We start from the raw sequence: 22,633 nt of genomic DNA on the forward strand, positions 1-22,633 counted from the left end.
AGGCCAGAAAGTGAGGTTGTTTTGCCAATTTCAAGCTGTGGCCACCATCTTACTTCTTCTTTTTCTATGGTACTATGGCTGTCTCAAACATTCCTTAGAGGTGCATGCTACCACCTACTCCGAGGGCTGTGTCTGCCCACTGTTCTGGAATGTGAATTCATTATACTTTGTGAAAAACAGGAGGGGAAAAAGGACGAGGAACCTGGAAGAAAAATTGCCCTACCAACTAATCCGACACCCTTCAAAACCTCACCACTATTCCACTAGTTTGCCCTACCTGATCCCTCACCAGGCCGGCAGTCCTCACGGGACACTATCGTTTAACACACCTTGTAACTCTTCTCCAGTAAAATCTCGCACACCCAAGTACGTCTCTGCAGCTGCCACCACCACCGCATCTATTTCCTGTGATTTACGTTCCATTATCTGCGGTACAATTGATCACTCTTCTCATCGACGCCCTCTGTGGAATATACAAGGTATTGAGGCAGCCCTCGCTCTCGCCCCGCTCGCTCACATTGCCAGACACATCGAGGCAGGCTTTTCTCTCTTGAAGCCTCGATCTGCATTCCTCTTCATTCACACGAAGGGGAGCCGCAGTGGTGAGCACGCTAGTACACCGTGACAAGAGTGGAAATGTCCTCAAGTTTTGGATTTTAACCACATCGGCTAGGATATCTAACCCAATGATCACTTGAATTTGTAAGTACCCAGAGGAGTTTGGTGCGTTCTTTGAACGAGATAAACGGTTTATTTTGGTTTGAAACATTTGGGTGTTTTCGCTCCCCATGTTGCGAGTTTGGTATCGGATGTTTTTTTTTGTCTCCTTTCTGGTAGGAGGACCTCTGCGTAGCGTCTGAGGAGTTTATGGAGCTTGTGATTTCAAAACATAGACCTCGTATGAGGCAAGCAACCAGTCCTTTTTTTGTTGTTGTTACCTAAGCGCAACCCATTTATTTACCTACCTGTGATTTGAACTTCTTCACAAACAGTCTTGGAATGCTTGTCCAACTGTTTTTCTATGTAATTCAATCAGTTCAAGAGTTAATCAACACCGAAGTCACCGTGGAAAACTGCGGATATTGGAGCGTTGGCCAGGGTTGTGTGGGTTCAGTGTGTGGATGTATCCCTTCGCTGTTCTACAAGCAGATAGACTACTTGAATTAACTGAACAGAAGCCGAATTCAAGCTTACATCTCAAGACCTATTGTACTCTAGCCTATTTTATTGCTGTTCACGCAGGGTTTTTATTATAGGCTACATCCTATCCTAACATCCTTATGTCAATATTGTTTTTCTATTCGAAAAAAAAACATGGGCAAGGACCTATAGTTCAACGGTGAATGGAAAAGCAAACTATTGGTTACCTCATAGCAAAGGGAATGCCGTTGCATAGCTTTTTTGAGAAGGAATGCCTCCATAGACTATATAATTATAGCCATTCACTGACAGACACTGTCGCCTGGAAAATTGTCTTGGGCGGTGAGTGGAGTGGGGACACTGGGGAGGGTGGCATGTGTGGCTCATACATGGCTTTACATTGAAATTCGTTGCATGCTCTCACATATTGGGGTTATTTAATAGGGCTATTTCTTGGTAGTTCTACGCTATTAAACGGACAGAAGGGAATGTAGCATATCTCAAGGGACCTAGTGCAGCTTTGTAAAAAATAAATAAATCGATTCCCCTATTGGCTCTAAAATAATTAGAAATGGTGTTCCATGGTGTGTTAAAAGAGCGTTAATCTGCTAAGGAATGAGTGGCAATTTGTAGGCTTTGTTATTCAACAGCAATTGTAATTCCCCATTGACTGGTAATAGAAGGTTGAGGGTTGTCGGTGGGTGTGTTGGTCTACGCATTGGCTGTCGTCTATTGAATATGCACTCAAATACTATTTGATTTTTCTTTAATAGTTTTTTTCAGTATAATTCTGGTGCGCAAATTACACATGACCCACCCTCCTCCTCAACATATAGCATTCACCAATTAAAAAGCCTGACCGAATTTGAATGTATTATTTAAATATGTTGTAGGCTGATTTGTCTTGCCCGTTGGCCTTTGCCCTCAGTTTACAATTTAGGCAACAGACATTGGCTTGGTGGTTAAAGGCTACGACTACCCATTCACATGTAAATGTTGAAGGATCTCAAGCGTGACTAATGTTTGTTTAGTAGGAGGTACTAGTTGAATATGACTGTCCCTAAGTCATCGGATTGGCCTTTGCTTCTGCTCGTAAATCACTGAATAACAGACCGGTTGGTCTTCTAGCTGCTCCTAAAGTGTCTGAATCCACTGGGATATTGGGTTGTAGCCCTAGTCTACATAGATCATTGCGGCTGCAATGTTTAAATTCTGTAGAGTTGTATTCAAAGTAGATACGATGCATCAGTGCGCGACCAGTGGCAACAATGTAGCTGAATGAGGTTCGCACGCTGGTGCTTTTCAATCCAATTTCCTCGCCCATCCTTCATCACCAGCCCTCAAACTCACCTGCATGTCTAGCCTGGAGACTCCAGCATAAATGAGCATTTGGATTGGGAAAGTTTCCTCTCGCCACCTCTACAAGTAGATGACTGACTTGCCCAGTTAAATAAAATAAATACAAGCCAGAATGTTGAAGGCAGTTATATTTATACTTAGGCCTACTTTACGGTTGTCCGTGCGGTTTTGCAGGTATGAATGCGAGACCATATATCCACAGGAAAGTAGGATTTAAATAAACTTTTCAAAGAGCCGGTAGTGCATTCAGATTTCTATCAATTGAACCATGATTTATATCACCAGGTGATTTATATCACCTGAATCATGCACACAGGATGAATATGCATCCTTGCAGAGCTGGTGCACTTATTTACATTCTTCCGTGCATGGTTCAGTTGATAGAAATCTGAATGCACTACCGGCTCTTTGAAAAGTTGATTTAACTGTACTTTTCTGTGGCTATATTGTTTTGCATTCCTACCTGCAAAAGGACCATGCTCACTGACAACCGGTAAAGTAAGTTAAAAATATACTTTTCTGGGGTTTTTTCGAGCTAGCGAGGACATTTTGTTTTCTAACAAACGTATGGGATTAATCTGACTGTGATTAATGCCAAGATGATAGACAATCTTCTGAGGTGAATTGAACCTGAAGTTTTGTTTGATAAAAACCTTACCAGACATTGGTTTCTTTCTTTCTTCTTAGCAATTACAGAAAACAGTAGCCCATATGGACGTCTCTGTGTGTTGTTGTATTGTGACTCCATGCTCTGTCATCAATGGATTAAGTGTGGGTTCTCACGTTTTGTCGTTAAACTTTTGCGTTTCCAGTATGGCGTTGCAAATAACTCTGCCGGAAAACTACAAGCAATCCGCATCGTATGATACGAATCTACTCTCCATAGACCGGTAATGACGTCAAATTATTTTGTAGCTCTCCTACTATCCTGATCAAGTGTTGATATCAACTGGAAGGAATATTTATTTTTACCTTTTTTTTAACTAGGCAAGTCGGTTAAGAACAAATTCTTATTTTCAATGACGGCCTAGGAACAGTGGGTTAACTGCCTTGTTCAGGGGCAGAACGACAGATTTTCACCTTGTCAGCTCGGGGGATTCGATCTTGCAACCTTCCAGTTACTAGTCCAACGCTCTAACCACTAGGTTAATTGCCGCCCCAATTGAGGAATGAGGAAGAACCTACTGTTGACCTACTGTCTAACTTGATTCTGTAGGGCTAACGGGCTTTATGAAGTGACTCGATAGTCAGTACCTCCCTCCGGTGTATGTGCGTAGTGTGTGTGAGTCTTACGTTTGTGTGCATCTCCTGTGTGTGTGAGTGGACTTGGCAGAAGACCGCCACATTAACAGCCCCCTTGACTGGCAAACATTTTAAATCGGTGTGACAACCTCATCCTGAGGTATTCTCTCGCTCTCTCTCTCTCCTGCTGTTTCTTTCTCTCGCCTCTCATTCTCCCACTGTCGCTTTCCCTCCTCTCTCTTCCGCTGTCACTCCTTCTTTCTTCTCCCTCTCTCATTTTCTTTCCTCCTGTCAGGGCTGCGTGTGTTTTCTCCCGCTGAGGAGTGCCCCTGCTTCCATCATCGGAGCCATTCCCGAGTTCCGACACCCTGGCACCATTCCCACATTTCGGAATCTCCGCTTCCCCTCGCTCTGTTCTGACTTCTGTTAATTGTTGGTTTCGGCTCATTAGGACACATCCACCGCTGTTCCGGTCCAATCCGCCATGGTATCTGCGATATTCCTGGCATGCCAGCCCAGGCTGCTCTGCTTTGGCTCACTCTTGGCTCTCTCAAGGAGGAAGCGTTTAGTGCGAGTGTAAAAGGAGACCTCTTACCAATGTGAGTTTGTCAGAGGGAGGCAGCGGGATGCCATGCGAGTGGTTTAATTTCCCCTTGAAGATGATTGAGGGCTTTCTCAATGGAGTGTAATGGAATATCTTCTTTCCATATACGTACCAGTGGAGATGGGTTGTCATTTTTGTTTCTTCCTCTCATATTTTCCCCCCCGCGCTTTTTCCCTTTCTCTTCCTCCTCTCTCTGTTCCTCCCCACCTCTTTCTCCTTTTGCTTCCCTCCCTGGCCTGTCCCCCTGTAGTTACTCTCTCTCTGTCTCTCAACGTTATAACCTTCCTTCGTTCCCTCCATCTTTCCATCTCCTTCCCTCTCTTTTTGAACATTGTGACTCTCTCTGGGGTTCCCTGCTGCCCCTGGGCTAGGGTGCAGCAGTGATATTAAAAAGCACCAAAGAGGCCAGCTTGTCTGAGGGCCCTGACACACGTGAGAAATAAGCCTTTTTACACGACTAATATAGAAATAGAACTCTGTCCAATACAAAACCTCCCAAGGCCTGTCAGGCATACTGACAGACTGAGTGACTAACTGTTCGATGGGAATGACCTTGAATTTAATCGGCAGTGTGCAGTCATGGTGCCAGTGCACCAGACCACGTCATTGTATCCGTTATACCACACAATGCATTTCTATCGGAACGTTCTGTAACGTCGCATCTTCTTGAACAAACCCCAGGATGGATAACCAGCTGACCAAGACCAGTGTTTCACCCACCATTGCAGCTACGGTGTATTGCCCTCCCTGCCTAGAGAAAAGAGTTTGGCTTCTGTTGACAGTTATTGATTTCAATTGACAGTTTGATGCAATGGGGGCGTTTACTGGGAAATAATCCAAGGGGATGGCTGACCCAGGCACCTATTGGTCCACCAAGCGCCGAACGACAAACGTTTCCCTTCGTCCTCCGCTGAGGGGACAGTCAATGGAGCCGTCCAGGAAGTGTATCAATCAGGAAGTCACTGGTCAATGCCACTGTCCAGATGTCAAGCAGTCGCCCAACTGCGGTACACTTGTTTTGAAACCGAAAACAGAACTGAGCTTTCCTATTGGACAGGTCCAGGTAGAACCCCTCCCCCCTCCCATTTCATTCCAATTGGTGCTTAATGAACAAGACCCAGGGTTTCGCGTAGCATGGTTGTTGGTGACGTTCAAGTTTAATTCAGGTAATTCATTTTTAATCAATGCAAAATAAATTCCTGGATTTCCAAAACTGTGCACGTGGGCCTTCATGAAAATGGAATATTGTTGGTAGAATACTGTTAGTGTTGACAATGGTATTTTCTAAAGGATGCGGGAGCCTAGTGGTTGTTTGTACTGCTCAGTGGAGTCTGTCAGCCTCTTCAGGCTTGTTTAATGAAAACCACAGTGGGAGAGGAAGCGGCACACTGAGCAAAGCAAAATATGTGTCTTTTTGTTGGTGCAGCACACAATTTGTGTGTGTGCATCTATAGGTGTGCACTGTGCACGTATAGGCAACATACTTAGCTAAAAAGGCCTTTGTGTGTGTGTCCATTCCTAGGTTTAATATAAGCTTACCCTCTCTCCGTTGTGGGGAAGATTTAACTAGGAATAGTTGACAATAAGCACACAGGCTTTTTATTGTTGTGATTCGTGTTAATTGTGTGGTGGGCTCACATCATAATTGTTTGTTTCTTCGCCTTCTGTCTCTATTGCTCCTATCCTCTCCTCTCCCTGCAATGCAGTATCTGCCTTGGCACTGTCCCTCTCATCATATCTGTTCTGTTTACCGAGGGGAATTTAAATAATTAATTTGCCTGCCTGTAAATAAGAATAATAGAATGCGCTGCCGGCCCTTTAAGAGAGCCAGTTGCCCAGGGAAAGCATGGCCGCCAGCGATACTATAAATCAGGTGTGGTGTGGCGACATAAATGGGAGACCAGCGCTCACCCCTCCCTGTTAGGCGAAGAAAGGCTCATTTAAAGGAGGTCAACAGCGCCGCTTTGCCCTCAGGGTGTGTGTGTGTGTGTGTGTGTGTGAGTGTGTGTACCTGGCACACATGCATACACACACATGCACGCCACCCACTCTGAAGTCAACACCTGTGTGTTTACCAGATGTAGGTAAGTGTTCATTTATTCATTTTGTTTACTGCCTGTTTTCCCCTGAGTGCTTGGAAGTGGAGTGCTTCAGGCTAGTTTGGCCTGTGTGTGTGTGGTGAAATGAAGTGGGCAGTCACGTCAGAGAAATAGCCTAGTTGATACCAACTAGCTGTGTTGACGGTTAGCTAAATTCATTCAAGGGTGTGGAAGTAGGCTAGATTCTCGCTTTGGCCAGTTGAAGACTCCATTTTTTTTGTTTTAATTTCCATTGGTGTAGTTGGGAATCACTAGTTCACGTTCCAGACTCTCACTTCCAGAGCTAAACTCCCAGTGACTTTTTGCTCTTAATCTCTCTGTTGTTTCTGTCTCGGCCTGAGGGATAGCTGGAATTCCAGGCACCGACGGCTCCGCGGAGCGAGCTGCAGATAAGCTTTTAGATAAGAGCACGCCGTGAAACTGAAGCGCGGTCAGAGGTTGAGTGGTAAAAGGAGCTATGTGGTAAGAAGTGCCCTCCCCCACCCCAACTCTACTCCAGAGAAGTGTTTCTCAGCTCCAGTCACGCCAAGGGACCTGCACTTTTTTGTTTTGTTCTAACTCCGCTCCAACAGATTCAACTTGTCATGAAGCCCATTGAGTGTTGAATCAGACGTGTTAGTGTGAGACGGAAATTAAAATGTACACACCCTGGGGGGGGGGGGGGGGGGGCTTCCTGCAGGACTGATGTTGACACATGCTCTCTAGACTAAAACACGTCGGCCTACAACATCACAAGCCCTCCCCTTCTATCTAGCCCCCTTTGTCAACGCTCTCTTTTGTCTGTGTGTGAAAGCGTTAAAGAGACAGATATGAGCCCGCCACTCGTCTCAAATCAAATGTTATTTGTCACATACAGGTGCTTAGCATGTTACTGCGAGTGTAGCGAAATGCTAGTGCTTCTAGTTCCGACAGTGCCGCAATATCTAACAAGTAATATCTAACAAGCAAAGTTTCCTAAGAACTAGAAGCAAAGCAGCCCTCTCTGTCGGCGCCATCTTATCATGTGCGTCGTACCGTAGCATAGCATGTCGACCACAGATATGTTACCTTTTTACCCCTCAAGGCTACCGCTAATTTGCTAGCGCTTGCCTCTCCCTAATGCAAAGTGACGCAAACGTTTCCAAAGGTTAGCTGGCCGGTGACATGCCTCCATCCTGTTGGAAGGAGATCCACACCTGTTGCACATATTTGTTCTGTTCTAGCACAGCTGATTCATTTGCTAAATGAATCAGCATTTGCTAAATGAATCATCAATCCCAGTAGTTGAATCTCAGGTGTACTACAGCTAAAATATAGTAAATGTATGCAGTGGCTCTGGGTCCATGAGGAACGGATTGGGAAACACTTTAACCAGCTGATGCCAATGTTACATTAGCCAAAGTTCTCAGGAGTTTTGGAAGCTTCTGTCTTGTTGTTCTCCTTTCAACATTTTACATTTGGGTAATTTAGCAGATGCTCTTATCCAGAGAGACTTATACTTTTTCGTACTGGTCCCCTGTGGGAATCAAACCCACAACCCTGGCATTGCAAGCACCATGCTCTACTCCCCCCACCCCACCTTTCCTTCATCCCTCCCTCCTGCCCTTCTCTTTTACCTTAGCTTGTTAAGTGAAAAGCCACTCCAGCCATGTTGTGCAGAACATTGCCTATGCTAATTCCTTTAGCAGACCTGTGCCAGCCGTGTAGCCTAAACGCTAAACCAGCGGGGGATACCACTCCACTCTGCGGCTGGGAGAGGGCTTTTTATTAGTCCCTCCTCAACCCCTTGGGGAGTTGAGTTAGTAGGCAGGGCCTGGGACCAGAACTCTGGGAATAGTTATTGCTGGCGAGACAATGCGGGAATGGGCGGAGAGGAGGAGGACTGAAGAGAGGGCTGAGAGTGAGTGAGTGGGGGGGGGTCAAAGGTTAGACAGATTCCTCTAAGGTGGGGGGATGGTGGATAGTTTATTGGCAGCGGGACCCTTCCCTCGCTGCTCTCCAAGGCAGGTTTAGCTGCTATGGGAAGGAGGGGAGAGGCTTGGTTAAATGGGCCCCCACATTAGTCATGATGGCTCCAGTTGTGCTTGGTGACATTTGACAACCCCCCCCCCCGTTCTGCATACGTGGTTTCATCCATCCCCAAGAGCTGTCATTGAGGTCAGGACTATACCAGCTCACGGAGGAAAAGGGGGGGTGGACGGTGTAGGAAGGGGGATAACATAGCATCCGACTTCTCAGTGTTAGTCATTGCTGGTTCAATGATTCAAAGCTATTTTTGTTCATGCGCTGCACAAGCGCGCTCCACCCTTTCAGATGGCAGTGTTGATTTAGTTAGTGTGACACTTCAGGAATGCAGATGGCGGCCATATGATTCAGTCGAATCAGGCAACGGGTTTCTATTGTCGAGCGCCACATTCCGATTAAACGGAGTGTGTAACTGGTGCGAGGTGCTGACCCGTGAAGGCTGAGAGGAGTTCCTTCCTTTCTCGCTTTTCCTTCCCTCCGTTCCCCAATCCACCATTCCCATGGTGTTTGAGGAATGCGGTTGTTCCAGTTGATCGGCCCGTCATCTATTTTTAATTTTTTTTCCCCCTCTCTGTGTGACCTCTTAGAATGGGCCTGTCATGGCCTTTGGCATGTCATGAGACTCTGACTGACGGCGGTGTTACGGTTTTGTCCGACAGCCAGCGCGGGGGTGGTGGGGGGGGTCTTTTTAGTGAGGTGAAACGTCCCGAACGTTGCAGAACCAAACGGAACGTATAGAGCGGATTTCCTGTTCTACATCGCACGCGAGCATATCCGTACGATACATTTCTATCTGGACTTTCTGTAACATTGCACCCTCCTGAACAGGACCCGGGCCCACCCGGTTAACGCAGAAGAACAAGACATGGAAATGGGCTTGAATGCAGTTGTCACATCGGTTTCATTTTAACGCTCCAACCTATGATTAGAGTTTATTTGATCTATGCCTATCGAGTTTGAACAGAACACATTTTTAAAGGAGGTACTCACTCTATTCCAGTGGCACGACACAAGCCGGTTGAGCTCATTCAAGAGGCCCACCTCTTTCTTGCCATTTTATGAATTGTCCTCGGCACAGACATTTGAAGCCACACAATCCAGAAGACTGAACTAGTTTTAGGACTGTTGTAATTTCAGGACCCCCCCCCCCCCCAAAAAAAAAATGGGGGTGTTCGTTTTAGGTGGGTAATGTGGAATTTCAACAAAACTACGCCCGTCCACCTCAGCCAGGAAAGAGGGGATCCGAGGAGAGGAAGGGAGGGAACTTGGCAGCGTAGCTGGTTCAGCTCTCTGCACAAAGCTTATCGGGAGCGTTGTTCTGGGGAAGACCGGTTGTTATGTGTGTGTGTGGGCAGGGCAGGGGGAAGGATGACAAAACCGAGGGAGAGAGCTGACTCAAACTTTAATTAAGCCCTCATCCAGCAATCGGGAACAGCTGCTGCCACCCTGGTGGCTAGACAGATGTTAGGGGTGTTTTAACCGGAAAGTTTTGTTATTTCGGGGAAAATTGGATAAGTGTTTTGGGTGGGTATTTTGGTGGCAGCGGTGGGATCATTCTCACTCCTGATCACCAGGGTCACCAGCTCGGTTCCTGGAAAGCAACAGGCCGGTGAGTTAACCGTATCATTTGTAGCCGAATTCTGCCAACTGGATAGACTAGACACCCCCGTTTGTAAGAATGAGAGAGGGAAACGGCAGAGGCAGAGACAAACATGCACACGCCTAGAAACATGGACAGAGACACCGAGACATGCTTCCACACACTTTATCAGAGATGTTGACCCCTTGCCTTTTTCCTATTCTAGCTGAAGTGCTGAGTACCTGTCTGCAGCTCCCACACACTGTATACAGACCCCCCCCCCCCCCCCCCCCCCCCCACACACACCCTCTTTGGAGTCCCCAGACACAGTTACCACCTGAATGTCAATGGATCAATGAGAAATGGGGGGGCGTAGTAGTAGAGGATCCTGGGACAGAGGACAAACTGGCGTTACACCACGCAAGGAGCCGTCTGGGTGTTAGTCCAGCGTACTCACTAGCCAATCCATAGTTTCTCATTGGATTCAGAACTAATTGACATTGGGGAAAAAGGTTGACTTGGCTCAGCTCAAGCTATTGCTATTTCTGTCTCGCCAAACCCCTGTCTAATCTAATCTTGTCAAATAATAAAACATTGATCACAGAAAGAGTGATGCTGTATGATGTTGCGTGCTTGCTGCCTGTGTTTTTGATCAAGGCGGCGAGTGAGTGCGTACAGCACGGGGCTCTGCCTCGAGTGAGTGCCTCTTCAGTGAAAAGCTGCGACTCTCTCTCCCTTGATCTCTTTCTCTCGCGCTGTCATTCACTCACTCCCCCCTCCCGTCGCTCTAACCTTGCGTTGGCGTGTGTTGATGATCGTGGAGTGGAGCGAGCGTGCGCGTGCGCGCGGGAGAGAGGGAGAGCTCCGTTTGTTGTGTAAATGCAGCACGCCGTCAATTGACTGCCCGCCTCCCTGCCTCTCCTTCAGCGGCTGAACCCTGCCCTCTGCGTGTCTGGCCCCCGGAGTGTTTGTGTGGGGCTACCCTCTTTTCCTCCCTCAGGGGCCGTGATGGCAGCTTGCCAGGGGAAGGATGGGCACCACTCACACCTCCCCCTTACTCTCTCTCGCGATTCATGAAATATGATAAACCGGCTGGTTCGAGCCCTGAATGCTGATTTGGCTGAAAGCCGTGGTATGTTGGACCGTATATCACGGGTATGACAAAACATCTCGATTTTTACTGCTCTAATTACGTTGGTAACCAGCTTCTAATAGCAATAAGGCACCTCGGGGGGTTTGTGGTATATGGTCCATATACCACGGCTAAGGGCTGTATCCAGGCACTCCGCGTTGCATCGGGCATAAGAACATCCCTTATCCTTTGTATATTAGCCATACACCACACCCCCTCGTGCCTTATTGCTTAAATATAGCCCTAGATACTGTAGTGAACATGCTGCTATTGGAACTGGTTTCTAGCACTAATACCATGTCTAGCCATGTTTCAGGCTGTGCAATGTCCCCATCTGTCCCTAAACTGCGTCACTGGTGTCACACTCCAATGGTAATGCAAGCTAATGCTACCCTCAGCCGTTTGGCCTGCTGGTTCTGATTCTAGCATCGAGAGCTGTTGGCGCGCTAGATCAGACCCACATGTCGTTTTATGTAAAGGACTGATAGCCCGTCATAAGGACGTGACCATTTTCAACCCTCCCCAATCCCTCTCTCCCTGGCTGACTCAGCCCTGGTGGAGCAACAGATGTGGACACGCGAGTGAAGCAGACGTTGTCGTTCCAGATCTAGTTTGCTGTCTGTGTTGCTGTTGGGTAAGGGAAAAGTGTGACGCAACTGGATCTTCTAATTCTGCGAGGTTGTTTTTTGTTGTCTGCAGGCCTTGCTTGAGGACAGCTAGATGTTACATAGTGCTATATTAAGAAAAGACTGGGAATGGAGCCATCCGTTTACCTTCTGTAGCAGACACACACACACACACAGACACTGTACTCTCCCGACCTCTTGTTTCCCACCGACACCCATTGTATTCCTGAAGTAAACAGTCCCGCGGCACTCGGGAGCGGAAAAGCCAAACAATAACCTGCTACTCAGGATTGCTACAGTGGGTTTAACACTAGACACATGCACACAAAGGACTCGCCTACCGTTTGTGTCTGGCGAACCGCAAAGGAAAACGATACAATTGCGAGAGAGAGAAAGTGAAGCAAGCCGTCACAATAGCAGTTACTGTATTACGGGCGTCATTAAAGGGACAGTTCACTAGGGCTGACCCCATTTAGTCGACTGGTCAATTGTTTGATCGATAGGCTGTTGGTCAATCGAGATTTCTTTAGTCGAGCAGTTGCAAATTGAAGACGGAGACACCTGTCTGATTCGTGCCCTACAGTGGACTAATCCATTGCGGCGGCCACGGGATGGCGCAGTCCGTCCTTCTAAGACGTGTGCTACCGAAAACTGTAAATGGTTATATTTGGTAAGAATAATGGTGCAACACTAATAAATATAATCTTATTTTAGAACAATTACGCTTTCGCACACGATGGATAGCAGTCGTTGAATTGGCATCTTTCCCTATGTTACTATGCGAATAATAGCAAAGTTAACCCGCATATTGGTTTTTAGAACAATGAGGAGGCAGCAGAGTGTGGGGGTGGGGGGGGGGGGGGGGGGGGGGGACCTTGCCTTAATTGTCTAAGAAAATTGAGGAGAAAGGAAACCCCAACTTTAATTAGGTCTATAATCAATAGCCTAACTGTTAAACATGCCCGGCTTTGAAAATCATCCAAATACTGTATATCGACAGAAATAAGGCATCCTGCTTCTGTTGCCAGTTTGAGTGTTTGTTTAATAGTCTACTGATTATGTGAGCGCCAAGCCTCATGCAACCCCGCAAGATGTCAGATAATGCAATTACACAAATTACGCTGTTAAATGTTTGCTATGCTGAAATAAAGGGTTAAAAAACGTATTTATTCAGTGTTTACACTGTTCCAAACAGGCAGAAAAAATGATATTGTAATCTAACGGCACCTGTATGTCACACATAATATGCAGTTCTTCTATAGCCTCCTGTTTCTGGATCTCATTGTTGTTATTACAATTGTTAGTGTGATCATCGTTATAGTAAGCAATGTCATTATTTTTAGTAGGCTCCTTATAGTAGGCTTGTGTAACCACCATCGAGCTGCAGGCCTAAGAGCGCGTCTTTGTTTAGCCTGAATACTATATAGGCTACAGTATCGATCCATCATTTATTCGTTCATGTCATCCCACAGCATCCAAGTCGTTCATGCTTTGAAATGCAATCGAGCATTTTGGGTTTAAAATCTAATAACAAAGGAAGCTGTGGATAATTAGCCTGAACAATAAATAAACCGCAATTCACACATGCACGCAACTGTTTTTAGTCTTTGGTTTAATAAAGGCTTTCATGTAAAAAATGTTTTTGTTAGAGTGCACTCTGGTACATTTATCATTCATTTAGTGTTTACACTGTTCTAAATGGTCAGGGAAAAAAATGACAATATTGTAATCTAACAGCACCTGTTTAGCACACAATACTCACGCTGCGCTTGCTCCTATACCCTCCTTTTTTCTTCATCTCCAATAGTTTCCACAACTAAGTCAAATGTCTTCCACACATTTGACTTCCCCTTTCCCCCCTGAGCAACCAATAAAAATTCCCCCATTTTTGAGTTACATTTTTTACGTCGTCCACATCCATTTTTGCTATCGTGTGTTACGGCGTTCGGAGTTCGTTATAACATACATGTGTCACGTAAAGAGCGCAAGGGTCGAGAAATAGGGAATGTTTTTTTTCCCTAAACAAATTAGGGATTTCGGTAACAGAACTTTTCAGTCAGAGAAACAAGTAAGAAATGAAATGGTGGTAGTTATGTTGCAGCTTCAGCACGGACAGCGCGATTAAACACGTGCTGTGCTGTGGTGCCTGTTCGCTGCCGCAAAGAGTGCGCCAGTCACACAGGGACTCGCTGTAATTTCTTTTAACACAGCGTGGCCATCGGGCTCCTTCTTGAGTCATTTGTTTGTCTTAATTCTTTTATCAAACCGTGTGCTTAAAGCATCAGACAAGTTCAGTGCATATAGTTGATTTTATTCAAACACAGGGTGTGCCTATCAATGGAAAAATACACGTTTAAACATTTCAACTGATTGGTTGGTCGAAAGAACAGACCACTCTTGGTCGACCAATATTTTTGGGGGGATCGGGGACTGCCCTACAGTTCACCCTAAAATCAAAGTTTGCCTAGAGTGGGACAGGAACTTACTGTATGTTATCTCGACACTTGACCACGCTTGGGTCTGAACGTCATAGAGGTCTTAATGGTAACCTCATCAACCGTGCACACTGTCTGTAATCAACACCATGTGCTTGCTTGGGACTAAGTAAGAGATTAGTGATTTAATAACTTGAGTAAAGCCTCTTATTTCCCAGCCAAGCCTCTTTTCTTTTTTTTATATATGGCTAGCCTAGCACTTACGTTGCGATCTTAATATGGCTAGCAGTTACATTTGTTGGAGATCGTGGAGAGTAAAATGGGATGCCCCCAGGGTTGAACCGTAACGCCCTGACAACAACAGATCAGAACAATGGCCACAGGAGAAGAATGTCTGGCAGCCCTCAACTGACAACCACAACAATAACAATCAGGGGAGAGGGGGAGGTAGGAGAGGCTGATTGGGAGACAGAGAGAGACATGGAGAGGTAAAGAGGGATGTCGCGAGAGACGGACTGTCCTGGCGAGCAAAGCCTCTTCCTTTCGCAACAACAACCGCAGCAGTGCTCCCTCTTCCTTTGGCAATAACAGTAGTGTAGAGTCTTGCATGGTCCTAGTAGTCTTGCCCCAGGACCATCATAGTGACTGCTGCAGTCAGACCTGTCGCCCCTATCATATCCCAGGCATGAGCTGTTCACCCAACCACATCTAATTAGTGGTTAGCTGTTCTGTTGGCCCGACCTTGGCGCCGCTGCCTCATCCGCCGTGTAAAGCGGAGGTTGCGTGTGTGTGTGTGTGTGTCATCATTGTTGAGGTTTGTGTGGGAGGGAAGTTGAGGTTTCTGTGTAGACACCGTGGTGCTGGTGGAAGGGGAAAGGTGGATCTTGGAAACTGGCAGGGGTACTGTTAGCATGTCTGCTCTGTGGCCGAATGCACGGGCGTTGTTTTGACTTTTGCTCTCCTCCTTTCTCTCGCTCTCGCTCTCTCTCTCCCTCCTGTATCTCTGCCTCTCTCTCTCTCTCTCGTCTCTCACTCTCCTGTATCTCTGTCTCTCTCTCGCTCTCTCTCTCCTCTCACTCTCCTGTATCTCTGTCTCTCTCTCGCTCTCTCTCTCGTCTCTCACTCTCCTGTATCTCTGTCACTCTCTCGCTCATCTCTCTCTCTCTCTCTCTCCTGTCTCTGTGTGGGTGTAACTGTCCTGTTTCCCTTAAGAGATGGGAAGGAGTTAATGCGTTCTCTGCTGCCACTGCCAAGTACAAAATGTGTTTTCTCATAATTTTATGATCAAATTAAGAGAAATGTTATCCCACAGCTATGACTCACAGATTTCTTGTCCGGAAAGTATTTTTTTTGGGGGGGGGTGGGTTCACTTGGGTAATGTACTGTAGGAGAGGAAAGCAATTGTGACTTCAAACGTTCATTTAAATTTTTTTCCAGATTTGAGTTTCACTGGGTTACTCGTAAGGTAGGTGTTTTTTTTCTCTTTTTCTTTTTATTCCCCGTGAGCGTTCCCGAGAACCGTTGGGTCAGGGTGTGTGTTTTGCGAGTGACGTAAAGGGTGTGTCTGCAGCCTTGGCACCTGGCACAGCTTCATATATCACAGAGAACAATGGTATGCACACCCCCCCCCCCCCCCCAAACATCACACACGCTTTCCTCCTTTCTCCTTCTCTCTCTTCCTTTCCTTCTGTCTAGCCTTCTTTTCCATGCGGGATACAAGTTTAAAAGTTTATCCCCAGTCGTGAAGACCTCGGCTGGGGGCTTACTTTTTGTGAGCGTAGCGGTAGTCTTGGGAGATGGCGCGGTATATGGTATAAACAATATATTTTTTAAATCCCGGCAGTGTGGTTTTCACTACCTTCAAAAAAAAGACACTGGGGGAGGGGGGTGTTACTACAATGCTAATTACTGTAAGTTATGTGTAACTATAAGAAATCTAAGATGGCAAATACATTTCATCTTATCTTGGATCCAGCTATTGCATGTGGCTTGCTAGCTAAGTGGCTAGATGCCAAGATCAGGCTTATTGTTTACAGCAGAGAGATTCAATCCCCTCCTAGATAAAGATCCCTGTTGTCTGAATAGTTTTATGTGTCAAAAAAAAAAAAAATATATATATATATATATATATATATATATATATATATATATATAGTAACAGTCAAAAGTTTGGAGACACCTACTCATTCCAGGGTTTTTCTTTATTTGTACTATTTTCTGCATTGTAGAATAATAGTGAAGACATCAAACTATGAAATAACACATATGGAATCAATTGGTAACCAAAAAAGTTGTATATATTTGAGATTCTTAAAAGTAGTCATCCTTTGCTTTGATGACAGATTTGCACACTTTTGGCATTCTCTCAACCAGCTTCATGAGGTAGTCACAGCCAATCAGTTGTGTTGTAACAAGGTAGAGGTGGTATACAGAAGATAGCCCTATTTGGTAAAATACCAAGTCCATATTAAGGCAAGAACAGCTCAAATAAGCAGAGAAATGACAGTCCATTACTTTAAGACATGTAGGTCAGTCAATCTGAAAGTTTCTTCCAAGTGCTGTCGCAGAAACCATCAAGTTTTACGAAGAAACTGGCACTCATGAGGACCACCACAGCAAAGGAAGACCCAGAGTTACCTCTGCTGCAGAGGATAAGTTCATTGGAGTTACCAGCCTCAGAAATTGCAGCCCAAATAAATGCTTCAGAGTTCAAGTAACAGACACATCTCAACATCAACTGTTCAGAAGAGACTGTGTGAATCAGGCTTTCATGGTCGATTGCTACAAAGAAACCACTACTAAAGGACACCAATGAGAAGAAGAGACTTGCTTGGGCCAAGGTCGGTCGGAGGTCGGAGTCCAAATTTGAGTCCAACCACCGTGTCTTTGTGAGATGCAGAGGAGGTGAATGGATGATATCCACGTGTGGTTCCCACCGTGAAGCATGGACGAGGTGTGATGGTGTGTTTTGCTGGTGACACTGTGATTTATTTCAAATTCAAGGCACACTTACCCAGCATGGCTAACACTGCATTCTGCAGCGATAAGCCATCCCATCTGGTTTGTGCTTAGTGGGACTACCATTTGTTTTTCAACAGGACAATGACCCAAAACGCCTCCAGGCTGTGTAAGGCCTATTTGACCAAGAAGGAGTGTGATGGAGTGCTGCATCAGATGAGCTGGCCTCCACGATCACCCGACCTCAACCCAATTGAGATGGTTTGAGATGAGTTGGACCGCAGAATGAAGGATAAGCAGCATATGAAGTGCTCAGCATATGTGGGAACTCCTTCAAGACTGTTGGAAAACCATTCCAGGTCAAGGTGGTTGAGAGAATGACAAGCTTTCATCAAAGCAAAGGTTGGCTACTTTAAAGAATCTAAAATATTTTGATTTAAAACTTTTTTTTTGGTTACTGCATGATTCCATGTGTTAGTTCATAGTTTTGATGTCTACACCATTCTTCAATGTAGAAAATAGTAAAAATAAAGAAAAACCCTTGAATGAGCAGGTGTGTACACATTTTTGACTGGTACTATATAATTATTTAAAATTGTGCCCCTTGTGTGCACTTCTGGTATTTCTGTATACCCCGGTATGGTACAGAAATGGTATGAAACTTGGGATACCGCCTAACCCTACGTGGCGTTGGTAGTACTGGTGGTGAGAAGCTTGTACATTGGGTGGTTAGGCTGACAATCTCTCCAGAGGCCCAGTAAAAGCACATAGCTGGAATAGTTCATTTTAGCTCTGGCTGCCCGGTTAATCACAACCACATTTTACTCAGCCACTCCACTCTCCAGCCAGACCGACGGAGAGAGCGAGCGAGATAGATGGAGGGAGAGAGTGAAGGAAAAGCAGCAAATGAAGTAGTGGTCGACCGATTAATCAGCATGGCTGATTTTAATTAGGTCTGATTTCATGTTTTCATAACAATCGGTAATCGGCATTTTTGGATGCCGATTACATTGCACTCCACGAGGTGACTGCGGGGCAGGCTGACCACCTGTTATGCGAGTGCAGCAAGTAGCCATGGTAAGTTGCTAGCTAGCATTAAACTTATCTTATAAAAAACTATCAATCTTAACATAATCACTAGTTAACTACACATGGTTGATGATATTACTAGTTTATACTAGTTTAACTAGCTTGTCCTGCGTTGCAAATAATCAATGCGGTGCCAGTTAATTTATCATCGAATCACAGCCTACTTCGCTAAACGGGTGATGATTTAGCAAGCGCATTTGCGAAAAAAGCACTATTGCACCAATGTACCTAACCATAAACATCAATGCCTTTCTTAAAATCAATACACAAGTATATGTTTTTTAAACCTGCATATTTAGTTAGAAGAGATTCATGTTAGCAGGCAATATTAACTAGGGAAATTGTGTCACTTCTCTTGCGTTCTGTGCAAGCAGAGTCAGGGTTTTGGCAGCAGTTTGGGCCGCCTGGCTCGTTGCGAACTGTGTGAAGACCATTTCTTCCTAACAAAGACCGTAATTAATTTTCCATAATTATGACATAATATTGAAGGTTGTGCAATGTAACAGCAATATTTAGACTTAGGGATGCCACCCGTTAGATAAAATACTGAACTGTTCCGTATTTCACTGAAAGAATAAACGTTTCGTTTTCAAAATGATAGGTCATTAATATGGTCAAATCTAGAAATTAAGGCTTATATTTCTGTGTGTTTATTATAATTAAGTCTATGATTTGATAGAGCAGTCTGACTGAGCGGTGGTAGGCAGCAGCAGGCTCGTAAGCATTCATTCAAACAGCACTTTCCTCCGTTTGCCAGCAGCTTTTCGCAATGCTTGAAGCACAGCGCTGTTTGACTTAAAGCCTATCAACTCCTGAGATTAGGCAGGCAATACTATAGTGCCTATAAGAACATCCAATAGTCAAAGGTATATGAAATACAAATGGTATAGAGAGAAATAGTCCTAGGGAGAGAGATTGAGGGAGGGAGAGTGATAGAGGGAGGGGGGATGGATGGAGGGGGGATGGGTAGAGAGAGATTGAGGGGTAGAGAGAGATTGAGGGGTAGAGAGAGATTGAGGGGTAGAGAGAGAGAGGGGGGATGGAGAGAGGAGGGGTCGAGAGAGAGAGGGAGAGGGGGGGAGAGAGAGAGAGAGAGGGATGGGGGGATGGGGAGAAGGGGTCGAGAGGGGTCGGGAGAGGGGTCGAGAGAGGGAGAGGGGTCGGGGGGATGGGGAGAGGGGTCGAGAGAGGGAGAGGGGTCGAGAGAGTGATTTTCTCTTTGGTATCTGGAAGTGTGACCTATCGGATTCAACGAAACTCATGTTCTATTACCGGGTGAAATTTCTTTGAATTGCACTGAATTAAATTCTACCTCCTGTCACTCAAATTCATATTCTACATCCTGTGGGGGTGTGGCCAACTCATGAGTTGAATGGGAGTTGATTCCAACCCTGGCACACACACACACACTGCTAATGCAGACACTGGCCAACCAAACAACACAGTAACCCCAATTTCTATGTGCATGACCACACACTTATGTGTATGAGCTGTTGTTGAGTTTAACTTAACACACATGAGACCGTTGGCACCACAAAGCTACAACATAAGACTATAATTGGCCTTGTGGCTTGAGCTTTCAATGATTTGACGTGAATCACGTTGGTCTGGATCTTGCTATTTCTTTTCTCCCTCAGTACTACTGCTTCTAGTTCCTTGGCGAATGAATTCATACCCCAAGGCATTTTAGCAATCAACAACTGTATTTTTTTTTTAGAAGAAGTGCAAATGAATTCTCACTCACTTTCACGCTGGGGTGGGGGGAGAAAATAAGAATACTCGTCTCGTATGCCGCCAGACGACGGCAAATATCTGCAGTTGAATTAACACTTGCGTTTGCGTTCGAAATGCTAATGCAGCCTTTTGGGCAAACCTTTGGGGAATGTGCCATCACTTTGTCTAGTCCTGGTTATTCATTACCTCTTCGTAATTGCTGGTGAACATACACGTAGCCGGGAGTAATGGAATTATCCTGTCTCTAAAGGACAAACGAGCGTCGTCTTGACAGCGCTATGTGTGGAGGGTGCCCCATCGGTTAGAAAAATGCACATTCTACTGGACGATTGAACTGGAAATCTCTCCTCCTGTTTTTTGTTGTTGTTCAGAATGTCATTGAAATTCAAATGTTAACTTGAGCTCAAGACTGTCATGAGAGAAGCTTCTGATTTAAGAATTAGAGGCAGTGAGTGGAGAGACCTTTGTCAGTGGACTTCCTGTCCCAAAAGCACTGTGGGCAGAGCTCAAACGCTTGCCACGTATCACAGATTTTGTCATAGCATGAGCTCACCCCGGACAGCCCTGTCAAATCCACATTAGCGTTTAGAAAAGGGACCTGATCATACAAGTGGAGAAACCCCACAGCGCACCAAGTGTTTCCTTACCAGGCAAACACAGGTCTGACTTGGGCCTCAGTCCCCTTTTTAAAACAGTGTTTTACCAGATAGTGGATCAAGAAGTACAGGTGATTCCTACAGCCTTGCATCTGAAGATTTGAGTCTCTGTCCTGAAACAATGCCTTTATTCTTGACTTGAAATCCAGAATATTTGAGGTCAGGGATGGGTAGGTTACTTTCTAAATGTAATCCGTTAGTTACTACTTACCTGTCCAAATTTGAAATCAGTCATGTAACTTTTGGATTACTCAATCAGTAATGTAATCAGATTACATTCAGTTAATTTTAGATTACTATCCACTTAAGGCATTAGAATAATACAAAAATGTATGTGATCAATTGAACATCATCTATTGCAGGACAAATCAATGTTAAAGTTTACATAGCTGGCCATATATGGACGTAAAATGTTACTTAACCAACCTGTAATGTAGGCTTCTTCTAACCCATTGCTTTCCGCTACATACAGTTGAAGTTTACATACACCTTAGCCAAATACATTTATACTCAGTTTCACAATTCCTGACATTTAATCCTAGTAAGAATTGCCTATCTTAGGTCAGCTAGGATCACTACTTTTTTATTTTAAGAATGTGTAATAGTACAGAGTGATTTATTTCAACTTTTATTTCTTTCATCACATTCCCAGTGGGTCAGAAGTTTACATGCTACCAAATACTAATTGAGTGTATTGCCTTTAAATTGTTTAACTTGGGTCAAATGTTTTGCGTAGTCTTCCACAAGCTTCCCACAATAAGTTGGGTGAATTTTGGCCCATTCCTCCTGACAGAGCTGATGTAACTGAGTCAGGTTTGTTGGCCTCGCTTGCAAACGCTTTTTCAGTTATGCCAACACATTTTCTATAGGATTGAGGTCAGGGCTTTTTGATGGCCACTCCAATACCTTGACTTTGTTGTCCTTAAGTCATTTTGCAACACATTTGGAAGTATGCTTGGGGTCGTTTGTCCATTTGGAAGACCCATTTGCGACCAAGCTTTAACATCCTGACTGATGTCTTGAGATGTTGCTTCAATATATCCCCATAATTGTCCTTCCTCATGAAGACATCTATTTTGTGAAGTGCACCAGTCCCTCCTGCAGCAAAGCATCCCCACAACATGATGCTGCCACCCCCGTGCTTCACGGTTGGGGTGGTGTTCTTTGGCTTGCAAGCCTCCCCCTTTTTCCTCCAAACATAACGATGGTCATTATTGCCGAACAGGTCTATTTTTGTTTCATCAGACCAGAGGATATTTCTCCAAAAAGTATGATCTTTGTCCCCATGTGCAGTTGCAAACCATAGTCTGGCTTTTTCATGGCGGTTTTGGAGCAGTGGCTTCTTCCTTGCTGAGCGGCCTTTCAGGTTATGTCAATATAGGACTCATTTTACTGTGGATATAGATACTTTTTTACCTGTTTCCTCCAGCATCTTCATAAGGTCTTTTGCTGTTGTTCTGTGATTGTTTTGCACTTTTTTCAACAAAGTACGTTCATCTCTAGGAGACAGAACGCGTCTCCTTCCTGAGCGGTATGACAGCTGCATTGTCCCATGGTGTTTGTACTTGCATACTATTGTTTGTACAGATGAATGTTTTACCTTCAGGCATTTGGAAATTGCTCCCAAGGATGAACCAGACTTGTGGAGGTCTACAGTTGTTTGTCTGAGGTCTTGGCTGATTTCTTTTGATTTTCCCATGATGTCAAGCAAAGAGGCACTGAGTTTGAAGGTATGCCTTGAAATACATCCACAGGTACACCTCCAATTGACTCAGGCTAATTGACATCATTTATCAGAATTTAAAGCCATGATGTAATTTTCTGGACTTTTCCAAGCTGTTTAAAGGCACAGTCAACATAGTGTATGTAAACTTCTGACCCACTGGAATTGTGATACAGTGAAATAATCTGTCTAAACAATTGTTGGAAAAATGACTTGTGTCATGCACAAAGTAGATGTCTTAACCAACTTGCCA

At 45.0% G+C, this 22,633-nt stretch overlaps 1 protein-coding gene across 3 annotated transcripts in view; it reads left to right on the forward strand.

The window, feature by feature from the left end:
- The first annotated feature begins 509 nt into the window (after positions 1 to 509).
- Positions 510 to 22,633, forward strand: part of LOC106565213 (plexin-A1) — a 256,630-nt gene continuing 234,506 nt past the window's right edge. For 2 of the 3 annotated variants that reach the window (XM_014132076.3, XM_014132080.3), the window contains exon 1: positions 510 to 702. The gene's annotated coding sequence lies outside the window, so the exon portion shown is untranslated. Of the gene's footprint in view, positions 703 to 6,228; positions 6,430 to 22,633 lie in introns of those variants that run through there. The other variant, XM_014132077.3, reaches the window with a different exon arrangement.

This window comes from Salmo salar, chromosome 12, assembly GCF_965601325.2.
Source record: "Salmo salar chromosome 12, fSalSal1, whole genome shotgun sequence".
Classification (NCBI taxonomy): Eukaryota; Metazoa; Chordata; class Actinopteri; order Salmoniformes; family Salmonidae; genus Salmo; species Salmo salar.